This window comes from Cavia porcellus, unplaced genomic scaffold, assembly GCF_034190915.1.
Source record: "Cavia porcellus strain 051 isolate PalLab524CR breed Dunkin Hartley unplaced genomic scaffold, mCavPor4.1 scaffold_38, whole genome shotgun sequence".
NCBI classification, from domain to species: domain Eukaryota; kingdom Metazoa; phylum Chordata; class Mammalia; order Rodentia; family Caviidae; genus Cavia; species Cavia porcellus.
The window spans coordinates 10426950-10441742 of NW_026947521.1; the positions used below are offsets into that span (position 1 = coordinate 10426950).

Here is a 14793-nt window from a genome sequence, read left to right on the forward strand (position 1 = left end):
TAAATCTACAAATTATAATTGCTTGTATTTATGGAGTATAGATGATACTATGATGCATGCATACAATGTTAGGTGGCTAAATCAAGCTAATTAGCATAATCATTGGTGCAAATACAATTTTCGTGGTGAAAATATTTTTTAATTCACTAATTTATCCATTTTGAACAACACAGTATGCTGTTATCTCTAGTCACTGTACTGTGTCTAATAAATTCTCCTTTTAAAATAATTTTCTATGATTATAAAAATAAAACACTGGACATATGATAATGTGAGGGTTTTAGAAGTATTAGTTATGAGAATTCCCAGAGCACCCAGGGTTCAGCGGCTCACTGTGTCCCAGGACTTCATCCTGACCCACCCTGGTATACTCCAAAACCTCAATAACCATGCACTGAATGAATTAATTAGCAGAATATCTCATAGTTCAACATGTTCCTCATGGAAGAACATTGAGATTGAGTCTAGCTTTTTTCACAGTTATAAATAATGTGACAGTGAACACTTGGTGAATCTTTGTACCTACTCCTTGTTATAAATTGCTTATGATAAATTCCTAAGGTGGAATTACCAGGTCAAAGCCTGTGAATATATATTTCCAAATTGTCCTTCAGAAAAATGGTTCAGGCTCCTACTCATATTTCTGCCAATATTTCTTTTGTTTCCTTTCTTTGCTTGAGTTCTTTTTTTCCTCTTTTTTTTGTAACAATGAAAATATTTTTCTCTTGAGAACTGTCGTGCTAGGAAAACATCTTAAAAGCACTCTGCCTATTTTCACTGAGTAAAATCAGCTTTTGAAAGCTTTATGTCTGTAATAGATTGAATGGTTCCAGTAATTTATCTAGAAATGGGTGCTTACGGAAACCGCTGCTGCGTTGCTTATATTCCTTGGACTTGGTCTGCTTTCTAAGTGTGATAAGGGAACACATGTGACTTTAGCTTGAAGGAGGGCAGGGAGCCCAGACTAGTGGAATCACTGGTGAACAAGGAGTTGGAGTGATGTAAAAGTGTGTGTGTGGGGGGGAGGTGCAGCCTCGGAAGCCCCAAGGGCAGTGGGCTAAATGCACACACACATATACAGCACCATAATGGGCAAGGACCTCAAAGCACAGTGTCAAGAGGAGAAGAGGGAAAGACATAAAAACAAAAACTAAGTGGGGCGTGGTGGTGCACGCCTGTAACCCCAGCACTTGGGAGGCTGAGGCAGAAAGATGGTTGTGAGTTTGAGACCAGCATGGACTGCACAGTGAGCTCAAGGCCAGCTGGAACCAGATAGTGAAGCCCTGCCTCAAAAAGGACCTAACTGAATAAATAAATAAAATGGGTTTTTATGCAAGAAGTACGTTTTGCAGAAACTTCCATAATATCATAAGCATATGTGAGTCGTTCATTAAATTTACAAACAGCAGAGTCCCACAATGATGGACCTCCCCGGGACAGCCAGGGGGAACTCCAGCAGTTCTGTCCCCAAATCAGCCTGCAGGGGGTGGTGGTGGTGGTGGTCACGGGACTGGATGCGAGTCCAGATGGCTCCAGAGGAGCTGGCGCGGGGCTCCTTTGTCAGCGCCCCGGCTTCCTGGCGCTCAGACTGCCCAGAGCGCTGCTAGGTCAGGTCATCGAGGCGCGGGGGCCCTCCCGCGGGAGCCGAGCCAGGGCGGCTGTTTGCGGCTGGCACATAAACCGCCGAACAGACCACTGAGTGGACCCAGCGGCCCTATATTCAGGCCCCGGACCCGGGCTGCGCCCAGGTGCGCGCCCGCCGCGGCCCGGGTACAGCCTGTTTTCCCAGAGCCTGAGGCGCCGGAGGTCTCCGCACCTTAAGGCGGCTGGAGAGGTGTGGGGAGGAGCGAGAGGCCGGCGAGAGGGAGAAGGCAGAGGAGGGGAAAGGGCAGAGCCCGCAGCAGCGCCTGTCCGCGGCGCCTCGGAGGAGGGGGAGGGGAGCGGCCCTTTAGCCTAGCTCGCCCCCGCACCGGAGGCGACCACCCGGGTTGGAGCGGCGTGGGGCGCGCGTCGCGCCAGACGCAGCGCGTGAGAGCGTGCGCCTGCGCGTGGGCGACAGGGAAAAGGCGGAGGGGGGCGAGCGCGCCCCCGCCCCCGGCTGCGGTCGCCCAGCTTGTGGCGGTCTCTTTCCTCCGTCCGGGCGTGGACTGAAGAACGCCCTCTCTCTGGTCTCCTCCCGCTCACCCCCTCAGGAAGGAGGCGCCCCAGAGTCTCCACTTCAGCCCGAAGAACCCTGAGGGGCAGCCGAGCCTGCGGCAGGGGAGCGGCTGAGGAGCGCGAGCGTGGGGGCTAGAGTTTCCCGTGTCCGCCCCCGCCGCCGTCTTTCCCGCCTCGCTGGGCGAAGCTGGCAGCGGAGCGGGGTCCCGTGGCCCTGAGCGCCTCTGGCTTCTGGCTGAGCTGCCCTTGCGGCTGCCGCTGCAAGTTGCCTCTCGGACACCCCGGCCGCCGAAGTCCGCAGGTGAGGGGGGGCGGCGGCTTGGGTTTTGTTTGGGATCCGGGAGGAAACGTTTGGGAACTTCACCTCGGCTCGCGGGGCTGGGGAGAAGGGGATCTCGCGTGAGGAGGCTGGACACGGAGTGGGGGAGGCACTTTACAAATTAACAAAAGCACCCCGTCTTCCAGTGTAGTTGAGAAGCAGTAAATACCCCTCTGTTCAAGGACAGATTAACATAGTCTGTTAAAAGTGTTTGATCAAGGTGGTATATCATAAAACTTCACAAAACTTTAACTTACTTTGGTGAAATAAATTTTTAGGTTTGAAAGACATCTGATATGGTACGGTGGTTACTGTAATTGTAGTTGTACAATTGTGGTTACTTGTAGTTGCTCAACCAGCACAGGTTTTACCCTGACTTATATGGAATATTTAAAAATACTGTTGAAGTGTCACAGGGCTGATAAAGTTGATTTTCTTTGTGTGTATCTTGACTTACTAATGTTTTTCAGTGTGCGTATCATGACTTGCTAATGTTAAGGAATAGCTTTAAATCTAAAGTCCCAATGGGTATTCATTGGGTATTAATCTAAACAGGTACATAGAAAAGTATTAATGTCAAATCGGGATCACTGATTCATGATACTTATTTGCACATTTAGCCTGTACAAGATTTAGCACACACCTTTCAATCCTGAAATGTAGGTAACTGATCCAACTTCCTTTTTGTGGGAGTGGGCAAGAAAAGTGTAACAATCTTAGGAAACAAGTTCCTCTTACTCTTTACAGTTTTTCATATAAATTTATATGTAGAACATATTTGTGTTTGTGGTAATAGGTGGAGTTTCTGCTTAAAGTTGTAACTTTGTAAGTGCTAGTAATTTTATTACTTAGGTTAAGTAACAGTAATGAGAGCAGTGTATTAGGAAGTGATCTTAACATGTTTCAGCATTAATTTAATGAGTTTTTATTTTGCACTGCTGAGGCACAAGGTTTGTATGCTTTCTGCCTTGAGAGAGTTTGCAGTCCAGGATGTAGGTAGGAAAGATACCGATTCAGCTATTAAGTTTAACATTAAGTTATTGTGATAAGCAGTACAAAGGAGAATAGGTTTTGAGAAAGTCAGGATGGCTCAGAAGAAGTGAGGTCTAAGGGATGATGTCGAGGTTGCCAGCTAATTAGTGTGCGTGGGTGTAGAACACAGTTCCTGTTGGTTCCCGGATCCAGAATGTGTTCTGTTAACCTTCTGTCTGATTACAAAAGTGAAAAGAGTAGGCAGGGCTTGCTCAGTTGGCTCATGCACTATGGAAGAGGTCCAGGGAATGGAAAAGTGAGGAAGGAACAGCTGGCAGAAGCTCTCAATAAATCAGATGGCATTTGTCAAATTTTATTTTTGTTAAATGATAGACTCAGAAATCTTTTTGTAGGAGTGGTAGGAAAGTGGAAATGTTCAGTAGTGAAAGGTAGAGAAAAGCAAGTATGAGCACAGGATAAACAGTTTTTGTATCTTAAGGTCAATGTATGGGACATATGGAAGAGGAGGAGGATGAAGAGGAGAGTGGAAGGCTGATGATAGCATAGCAGATCGTCAGCATCAGGGAAGGGTTGGAAATGAGCAGGCACACAATCTGGTTTTAGGAAGAGAGGAAGGAGGAACAGATTAGTGAAGAGATTGTTGGGAGATGGCTTGCCAGAGTACCCTGTGCAGTCATTGCATGCCTTCTCAATTCAAAACCTTTTAGCTTCTGCCTGAGGCCATTTCCTTGATGACATGATTCCTTTCCTCACACAGTAGTCCATTCCTTCTTTGAAGACCTTCTAAAAGGTTTTGCTTTATGAAATACAATTCTTGAATATTTTTTTCTGTTCCTTTGCTCAGTGTCAACCTATGTGATTCATTGCTTACTTTAAGGGTTCATTTGTCTTTTCACCTTTTTCTCTCACCTACCCTTTGAGTTACCTATGTTTATCTCATTCTTTATATTCTCTTCTTGTCTTCATAGCTACCTGTAAGCTAATGAGTGTCCACTCTCTTCACATGCCAGTGGATCCCTTCACCAAATAGGCTTTGGTCCTCCTGCCTGTAACTTCCCTCGTCTGTTTTCCCTAACCACAACCAATTCCCATGTGAGGGCTCTCACATTGTTGGGATGATCCTATGGATTTGTCTTGTGTCACTTGTCGTGTGGCCATCAGTGTTTATCTGCTTACCTAGTTGAGATCTAAAAGACCTCCCTCCTGTTTCTCTCATTTCCATGGTCAGTAGTTCTGTTTGGTCTTTATCTCCTCAGTATTTTGTGAATGTGTTTTTCCTCTTCATTCCCACCTGGACTAGCAGTAGAGTCTCTATCAATCTCTTTGACTTCACTGTTACCCTCTAGAAGTCTGTCCTCTTGCTGGAATAAGCTTTTTGACGTATTTTCTTAAGCATGCCGCTAACCCCACTTAACATTTCTTATTAGTGCTCCTCAGCTTGGGCATTAGAGTCTAACCCTCTTGGCATGAGACTGTGAGGCCCTTTGTGTTCTTTACCACCACCCCTCTAATCCCAATTTAAAGTCTCCTCTTTTGTCACCCCTAGTTTGCACCTCGTGTTCCACCAGGCTAATTAAGTTTGGCATCTCTATATCTTTGCATGTGCTGTCTTTCCTGTGAAATTCAGTTCCCATCACACCTCATCCACTTGTGAAACTCCTCATCCCACCAGTGACTTCTTCTCTACCAATCCTCTCTTCACTAAGAGTCTTCCTAGTCCTCGTTCTGTTTCTGTCCCTTTTCGGGTACTTTTTGTGCAACTTACTTTGTCTTCTTCGCCAGTCTTCACTTTGTGAAGATTGACACTGTCTTATTCATCTTTATATTTCTAGTGAAGCTGAACATCTGGCACAGGGGGATGACAGCGAACATCTGTTGACGGAATGTTGAGTTGCCTTCGTTTTTAACTCCCAAAACCATACTGCTCACATCTTGATGGCCCTTCATCTGTCTAATGGAATTTGTTTGTATGCAGGCAAGTGCTTGTGTGTGTGTGTGTGTGTGTGTGTGTGTATGTGTGTGTCCCAGTTATCCTTAATCCCTTTATTCACTTTTTATAGTGTTCTGATTTCTTGTGTGCTTGGCCATCCTCCTGGTTATGCTTCCATTTTAGTATTTGTTGGTTGTCATCTTTCGAAAGATTATTGATCTTGCTAAGTTGTCTATAAAAAAAAGATCCATGCCCTTACGTGCCTGTCAGAATGAGTTGCAAAAGAGACCATAGATTTCTGGCATGAATGCTCTAAGCAGGTAAGAAATGTGACCGCTCTTTGTAGTATGTTTGAACATGAATAACTGATATTAAATTCATTGTGATATGGGAGGATTTTTATATGGAGTCAGGATTGGGGATATGACTCTTGGTTCTACAGTTTCGTATATCTTTAGGTTGGAAGCTCTAGGCAAGAAAGAATAATTATTTAACGGGATTGTCAGAAGAATGAACTGACATAAATAACAAATTGTATTGTAGTAAAATGGCTTTAATGTTTGTGTACTTTTAAAAATACACTGTAATTCTGTTAAAATATAGGAAGTTTTTGTTGATCCTTGTTGGTTTCTGCCTCCTGAGTTTTCTGTACATCAAGATAAATATTGAAGTAACAGTAATCTTATTTTATGGCATTTCTATGTAGTAGTTATTTTATTTCATAAGAGATTTCCATGTGATTTCCTCTTGAAGCAGGAAAATCATAAGTTTGAGCCAAACTTGAATATTTTAAGGACTTAGTGAGGGCTTGACGAAAAGTTGAAAAAGGACTGGGGATATATATATCTCAATACAAAAGCTGGGGAGGTGTTTACCATGTCATTGTGTTTTGGCTACTGAGTAGTGTATCCATATGTTTGCCAGGCAGGTACTCATGCTGCTGAGCTAAATCCCCAGCCCTTGTGCTTAAGTTTTTAAACAACTAACTTTGTTAGGCAACACAATCAAGTGAAAGATGATTTTAAAATATAGCCCAAATTTTGTATTCATTTACAATAAAAAGTATTTTTTTTAGTTCAAAACTTTTCGATATAAAATACCAAAGAGGGAATTCAGAACCATTGGTGTAATTTTGATCTCTTTCTAATGACTGTCTTAATCCTTTCTGCACACAACTTTTGATGGTTTTTCATAACATTATAACGTTTTGCTTTGTTGTCATATTTGAATCATTGAATTAAAAGATTTTAAAAATACAAGTTCATGTTTAAACACTGTTTATAACACATTTCATCACTTATACCAGAAAATTCATTTTTAACCCATGAAAAACCACTTATAATATTTTCCCCTGTTGCATTTGCATATGTGTACTTTTTTTTAGCAAAATCTTGATTATACTATTGTTTTCAAACTCATTTTTTCACCTAACAGTGTTTTAGAGATCTTTGTAAAGCAGTACATACAGATTTTCCTATTGCTGTTTTTAAAATGTATATATCATATTCTAGGGAATGAAGGTAATATTAACAGTGGCCAAGAATTCCTTCTGTAGAACACTCAGAGTTCCAGGCAACACACTATTCCTAGCAAGAGAGCCGCGCGCCCCCTCCCCCCCCCCCCCGTTCTTTAGATGGGAAAACTGAACCTGAAATGTGAAGTGCCTTCCCAGAGTCTCATTATTGTCGTGTGGAAAATTGGGCATTTGAATACAGGTGTTTCCAACTCAAGTCTGTGTGGTTTTTTGTTGTTGTTGGTGGTGGTGCTGGGGATAGAACTCATGAGCTCCGACTTGTCAGGCAGATACTTGTGCCGCTGCGCTATATCCGCAAGGCCCAAGCCTGTGTTCTTGGCCGATGTGGTGGCATGTGTGTAATCCCAGCTCTTGAAGCAGGAAAATCATAAGTTTGAGCCAAACTTGAATATTTTAAGGACTTAGTGAGGGCTTGTCAAAAAGTTGAAAAAGGACTGGGGATATATATATCTCAATACAAAAGCTGTGGGGTGAGATCTAGTGTAAGGGCAAAAAGGCTACTAGCTATGTGTTTTGTTACTGAAATACTGATCTTGAATGTATTAAGAATAACAGGTATGATTGGAAAAATCTTACATTGTTTATAAATTAATATATATGATTTTCTTTTATATGTGTAAGATCAAAATATAAGTTCCATGTTAAGTAATTATGAGTTATTTTAATGTACAGTATTATCACAAATATTAGATGCTTACTCTTAGGCTGGAAGGGGGGTAATGTAAATTGACCTGGTTATAAAATTGGCTGAAATGAGCAATTTTTGTTTTTCTTTTTGACTTTATGTGAAGAAAGGGCAGAGAGAGTTGGTAGCTTTGTATGTTATATTTTACTGAAATCAGGATTTGAGTTCTTAATAAGGAGTTAACAGTAGGGTAATCTGAAAATCAGATAGTAGGTTTTTTTCTTTAAAAAATTTTTTTCTTTAAAAAATTACCATTAGAAATAACTTCTTTAAAATGACTTTATAGCAAGAATTTTTCAGCTGAATTGTCAGTCAGACTGAGCTAAAGTTTTGGCTGTGGAACAGTCTGACTGAAAAATTAAAGATACCTCAGAATAAGGACCTTTGAGACTCTGAGAATCACACATTGCTTGAAGCATAGCTTGCAAATTACTTCTGTTTCCCTTGTCTTGAGTTATATTCTGGGGGCAACCAGGTCAATTTCCATGCCTAAGAATAAGCATCTAATATTCGTGGTGAAAGAACTGTTTGGGAATGCCTAAAACAAGCATAAGAACAGAGAGATCTTCCCATAAACAGAAATAATTGCCCCAGCCAGGATGAGAAAAATTTCCTTTCTTCTCCATTGCTGATGGACATGGCCTGCCTCTGCTCTGTCCTTTTACCTGCCTGTGCATTTGCTGGCTGGGAGATAACATCTTGTCTCAGAAATTTCTGGAGTCTTATCTTACTTGAAATTAGTTTGGATCCCGTTTGTTGTCTGAAATGGAAAGAGAGGGAGAGTGAATAGGATAGGAGGAAGAGAGGGGTGGGCTTTCTTTCTCTTTGTTCCCAACTCTGAACAGCGTGCCCCATAGCATTTCACTACCATCATTGATAAGCAGAGGCACTAAAGTACATATGTGGGTTTTTAATGTTTGGATAAAGTTAATTGTTTCGTTTGCTTCTTAAAACATTAAAAATTATAAAATTTTAAATGGTCTGTAAAATAAAATGTGAAACCATATGCTCCAGGGCCAGGGATATAGCTCAGTGGCACAGCACCAGACTGGCAGGAGCCAGATTGTGAGTTCAGTTCCAGTACTAAAAGAAAGGAAAGGAAAAAAGAAAACAAAAATCTTATGTTCCAGTTCTGTTCAGAGAATTTTATTCACTTTTAATAGTTATGGACTTTATATTTTATAAATACAGTTAAATATTTAAATGACAGTGCATGTATAACAAAAATAAGTATATTGTGCATGCTGGTTTTTTTAAATTTTCATTTTAAAGAGAATAAATAAAGAACAAAACAAAGCAGATCAGAAAAAAACAATGCAAGCAACACAGGATTTGAATACAACAGGAAATCAACAATGGCTACCATATCTCTTTGTTTTCTTCAAAATAGTTGTCCATATCTTCACACACAATGAATTTAAACAAAACAAAATACTATAAAACCGATCAAAATAAAAGAATGAAAGCATTACAGGCCTTCAAAACCAGACAGTAGGAAAATCAACAATGGCTACCATAATGTCTCTTGTTCTCTTCAAAATAACTGTCCGTACCTTCACATATATTGAAATTAAATAATATAAAACAGACTAAAACCAATCAAAATAAGTAATAAAAACATTCCTAGACTTTACAGCAAGATGATAGGAAATCAGCAATGGCTACCATTATGTCTCGGTTTCTTCAGAGTAGCTGTTCATACCCTCACATGTAATAAAATCAATTCTCATAAACTCTTCAGAAGTTCTAGGTTTGTATAAGCATATACATGTACATTTATTTCTGCATTAGAGTGAAAGCAAAACAAAACATATTAGGGGAAAAACAAGAAACAAAAGAGACAAAAAAATAACAATAATGGAGCCCAAAACAGTAATAATATAGACTTTCAAAACAAGGTGGTAGGGACATAATAACTAAGATTGTTATTTTGCAGTTATCTTTAAAAGAGTTATTCAGATTACCAGTTATAAACCTGTGCATGCTGTTTTATAAGCTTGTTTTAGGACCTCTTTCTATCTGCATATATGTAAAATTTATCAGAGTTGTTTTGCTCTCCCTATGATATTTTGTTTTATAGATGTATCATAATCTCTGTAACTAGGGGTGTGTGTTTGTGTGTGTGTGTGTGTGTGTGTATGTGTGTTTGATCACAAATTTTCAAATGCAAACTAATCATAATCACTTTCCCACTACTAGGACAAAATTCTTAACATCCTAATTTAAAGGAGGGGAATTTATTCTAGCTTATGGTTTCTGAAGGTTCTGTCCAGGCGTGCTTGGCTGACTCCAAGGCAGAAGTGCATGGTGGTGTGGAGGAGGAAGGCTGTTCATCTTCTTGCAACCAGAGAACAGAGAAAGAAGGGAGGAACCAGGGTTAAGAATACACCCTCTTTCTGTGTCACACCCCCAAGTGACTTTACTTTTCTAACCCAGCCCTCACTCCTGAGACATTCAGCACTGAACCCACTGATGAGTTATGTCTCAGTCATCTTCCAAAACTTCCACCTCTGAACATGTCAGACTTCGGGTGGGGGGATGTTTGAGGTCTAAACCAGTAACACAAACAAATGGTGCAGTGAGCCTATTTTTTATAAATACCTTGTGTTGGTGTGCAGGCATTTCATGTAATGACTCTGTAGAGGCAGAATTGTAAAGTAGGAGTACTCACATATTACATTCTGGGGGTTATTTCCAAGTTGTTTCCCCAAAAAGCTCTCTTGCCACATACAAGTTGTGTTCAGACATCATAGACTTTGCCAATTTGAGGCTGTTTTGGCCATCTTGAACCTAAGATGCTGGCAGAACATTTCTGTAAATGGTTTATAGAATGCGAGCTCTGATAAGTATAGGCTAGACATGTCTGTTCTGGAATTAGCTAATGGAAGTGATCACAGTTCAAGTCAAATAGAGCTTACTACCTAGGAAGAAAAAATATTTAGGGACAAACATTTAGGCATACATCCTTAATGGAGATTCCTAAGGAATGAAATAACCTCTATTTCTGGAGATACTGCAACAAATCTTAGAGTAAGAACTATATAAAATACTAAGGTTTATTTGGCACCTGCATAGCTTAGTGAGAAGCATGTATAGAAACAAATGGGATAGTTGTCAAGTATGTGATGCTGGTTCTCTGTCATGGTGTGACACTGAGTTAGATTGGTGGAGAGGATGATAGATGTGTAGTTCTGGTTTTTGGCTAGGAGATAAAGTGGCGTGAGGCAGAGTAAAGGCAAAGCAAATGGAACTGTACTTGGTCAGTAAGCGTTTCATGAAAGTTTCATTTGCAATCTCAAGTTTACCATTTGTTGTGTAATGGAGAAGTGGTTATTAGGTGATGAATCAGAACCATATAATCTTTAAATATGATCCCAATGCTAATAAAGAAGTCAGAGGAAGTATATTTGCTTCTTGTCCCTGTTTTCCATGATTTTACTTGCCTTTTTTGTCATTTCTTGCTGCTTATACTTTGAGACTATAATTCTAGTTGTATACAGATTCTGAATTATCTTTCTAGTGAGTGGGTTCTTACTGTTATTTTTAGGAATTCTATTCATCTAAAAGCTGAGCAGTCTTACTCTAATATAGCTGTATCAGCTATGTTTTGATTTGTGTATAAATGTTTCCATTTATAATTTTTTAAGCCTTTTAGTAGTCTTCTAGAACACATATGTGGAGCATGTAGTTAGTGTCTTTTGTTGTATTTGTCTGACAAATTTTGTATTTTTAATGGGACATGTCTCTTTAATGTAATAGCTGATAACTTTGATTTTACAGCTTCTAATTCATTATTCTTTGCCCTGCCTATTCTATGCTGCCTTGTCTCACTTTTCTTCTTTTATTTTTTCTCTCTTTTAGCTTGACAGTATAATTTCTTTTATTGTTCATTTAGTGGTTTCCTAAATGTGTCTTTGACTAGACTTGTATCATTTCTTAGACAGCATAAGGTCTTTATAACCATTTGCCTTTCCCTTCTGATTTTTATATTGTTGTTGTATATTTTAGTTGGTTTTATATTTAAGATCCACAAGACATTGTTGGTTTTTTTTTCTAAGTCATTATTTATTTAGATCTGCCCAAATGTTTACTTTCTCAGTTACTCTTCATTTATTTCTGTGTCTCTGAATTTCCATGTGGGACGCTTTCTTCTGCCTGGAGAAGTAGTCTTTAGTTGTTTAGTTAAGTCTGCAGAAATTAATTTTCTCAGCTTTCGACTGTCTCAAAACATTTCTATTTTGTCTTCAGTAGGGTACTGAGTGTGTAGTTGTATGATGATAGTTTTCTTTCTGTCCTTTAAATAGTATGCCATTTCACTGTTTGCTGAACTTGATCTCCTTTTGGTGAGTAGTCAAGTGTAAATCTTTTCTTCTTTTGGTTAATCTCCCCACCTCCCACTCCCAACCTTGGGCCACTTTTAAGAGTTTCCCTTTAGATATGCTTCTCAGAAATTTGATTATGTTATGCCTCCTTGTGTTTTTTCATTGCATTGAACTGTGTTTTGGGTTTCTGGTATTTGGGATGATCACTTTCATCAGCTTTAGAAGGTATTTGGCCATTCCTTTCAAATCTTTCTTTAGTCCCATTGGAATTTAGTTCACTTAGCTTTCTTTGCATACATCTCTTTCTGATAGGTTCAGAAAAACTGTGCTTTTCAGATTCTCTGTCCTGCTTTGGTTGTTTAGGACAACAGCAACAGTTTTTTTTAGATTTCATACACTGTCCAGGGGCAGCATTCCATTTATTGAGTTCTTACTTTCACCCGTTGAATTTTTCTGTTCTGGAATTCCATTTTGTTTTTTCTGTAGTTTTCGGGATTTTGCTGAGCTTTCCAGCTTGCCTTTCTGTTTCTTTTTTAATCCTCTCATAATATGTATTCCTGGAATGGGGATTGCTTTTGTATCTTTTGGGTCTCCTGAATTCTGGTGCTACTTGTCTTTTCATATGTTTGTTTGTGTTTGAGTCCTTGGTATTAAATATGAAGGGATGATCTGCATGGTACTGTCTTCTCTTAGAAAGAATTTACATATGCTTCTGGTAGGTGATTATGTTAGAGACACTAATAATCTCAGGGCATGTTAATCCATTCAGGGATTGAGATGATTTAAAACTAAACTTTCAACCCTGTGAGCTAAGGTACTTTGTTTCTTGGATATAGTCCTTTTGGGTCCTACTCTACATTCTAAGGGGTTTACCTGCCTTTTGGACAAGTCCTAATCCCAGTTTATTTTCTGGCAGATCCTGGATCTGTAAAAGCTGTGATCATTTCAGCCTCTTAAGCGTAGCTTTTATTTTTTTTAAATTTTATTTTTTTGTGTTTTTGAAACAAGGTCTCTCTAGGCAGTACAGCAGGCTGGCCTTGAGCTCACTTTGTAGCCCAGGCTGGTTTTGAACTCGATCCTCCTGCCTCAGCCTCCTGAGTGTTGGGATTACAGGCGTGATTCACCACGCCCGGCTAAGTGTTGACTTTAGAATCCAATACTGGTGAGCAAAAAGGAGTTCCAAACACCAGGCAGCCTCTGGGTTTTCTTGCTGTGAGTCTTCATCTCTCAATTCTTTATTGTTTTGATTGCCCTCACACATATATTTTGTATTTTATCTAGTTTCTTCAGTTATTCTCAGTGGAAGAGTTGATCTGAACAATGCCTCTTTCTTTTGTCCTTTCTCTGATTTATGTTTTTGAGACATTTTCAAACACATCTTTGTTTTTTGGTGTCATGTACAATCTACTTCTTACTGCCCCTACTGAATTTCTGTGAAAAGTTACTCAGTTTTGTGGCCAAAAGCATTGTTTCCTGATTTCAGATTGTTCTCTTTTCATATACAAGTTTCTTTAGGATTTCTGAATTTTATAATTTTAATGACATTCTAAAAATCTCTTTTCTGTAAATTTTTCAGTGGTTCTTTGCTCCAGTTGATTTAGATCACTTTTGCCATCCTGAATTGTGTTTTCACTTCCTCAATTGGTTTAAAGTTTGGTGTTTGATCCAGTAAGAAAAAGGATCTTTTAAATAAAATAATTATGAATTTGCTGAAGTACTACTAGGTTAATTAAATCCTGCCTGATAGGAAACTTTTGACAGAATAGAGAGTTTTATACTCACCAGACCGTGTGTGGGAGTGGTGACTGTTCAGGGCTCTGTCAGCTTCTGGTGTTGCAGACATGAACAGATCTCTTAAGCTTAGATACCTGTTGTTGATGTGGGGATACTTTTCTCTGAAGCCAAGAGTCTTTGGGAGAACCAGAACAACAATGTGCATTTAAGTTTTTTGGGTTTTGCCCAGTAGTTAGATTATAAAATGTACTTTTACTGGTTGTAAGTAAGATGTATGTGATTCTTCTTAGTAGTTCAAGAACTATTTCATGAACATTTGTTGTATATCATAAAAGAAGGTAATTTTATGGTGTTAAGTGAATCATGGAAAAGCTAAAACAGAATTTTTTTTATATTAAAATCCTCCACAAACACATCAGTAGTAGTATATAATGCCATATTAAGATTAGATCTTAAATAGGAGCAGGTTACTTTAGCTAGTATCAGCATGGCTAAGTGATTATTTGTGTAGTCACCACTTTCTGGGCATTATGATACATTTATTGAGAATGAGGGATTTGGAACCCTGGGGATCTTTATTGTGGAAATCATCCTCAGGAATTCTTATTCACGTAGTTTGAGAAACATTTTCTGAGTATTGCCTGAAAGAACAGAAGAGATACCTCTATTTGTGGTGCAATGCAAATATTCTGAATTTACTTCTTTGTGAATTTAAAACAAATAGTGTTTTAGAATGAGTTCCCTCTCTCAGGGAACTTAACTGTGATAGGATATTACCTACTTGTGTTACTAGTCTTCTGTGTGTATTTGTGTTGCTATTCTTTATTCATGTGTGTTTAAGAAATGTCTCTCTATAGCTGTGGACATTAGGAATATTGAAAAGAACTGCTGTCAGTTATTTTCCATGGAAATGATCATGTGTTGACTTTTTTATTTAAAAAGGAAAAAAAGCAGTAAAAGGGTATAAGTAATACAGAATTTCAAGAAAAAAATATACAGTAAGAAATCACTAGTTAATAGATTGCATATTGTCATCTTAGAAACAGTTGTTCAAATTACAAAATTAAAGCATACAAAGTGGACATTCATACAGTGAGATTGCAGACAGTTCTGTTCAAT

At 39.1% G+C, this 14793-nt stretch overlaps 1 pseudogene; it reads left to right on the forward strand.

The window, feature by feature from the left end:
* Positions 1–1789: 1789 nt before the first annotated feature.
* LOC101789106 (NBAS subunit of NRZ tethering complex-like) overlaps positions 1790–14793 on the forward strand; it is a 112117-nt pseudogene continuing 99113 nt past the window's right edge.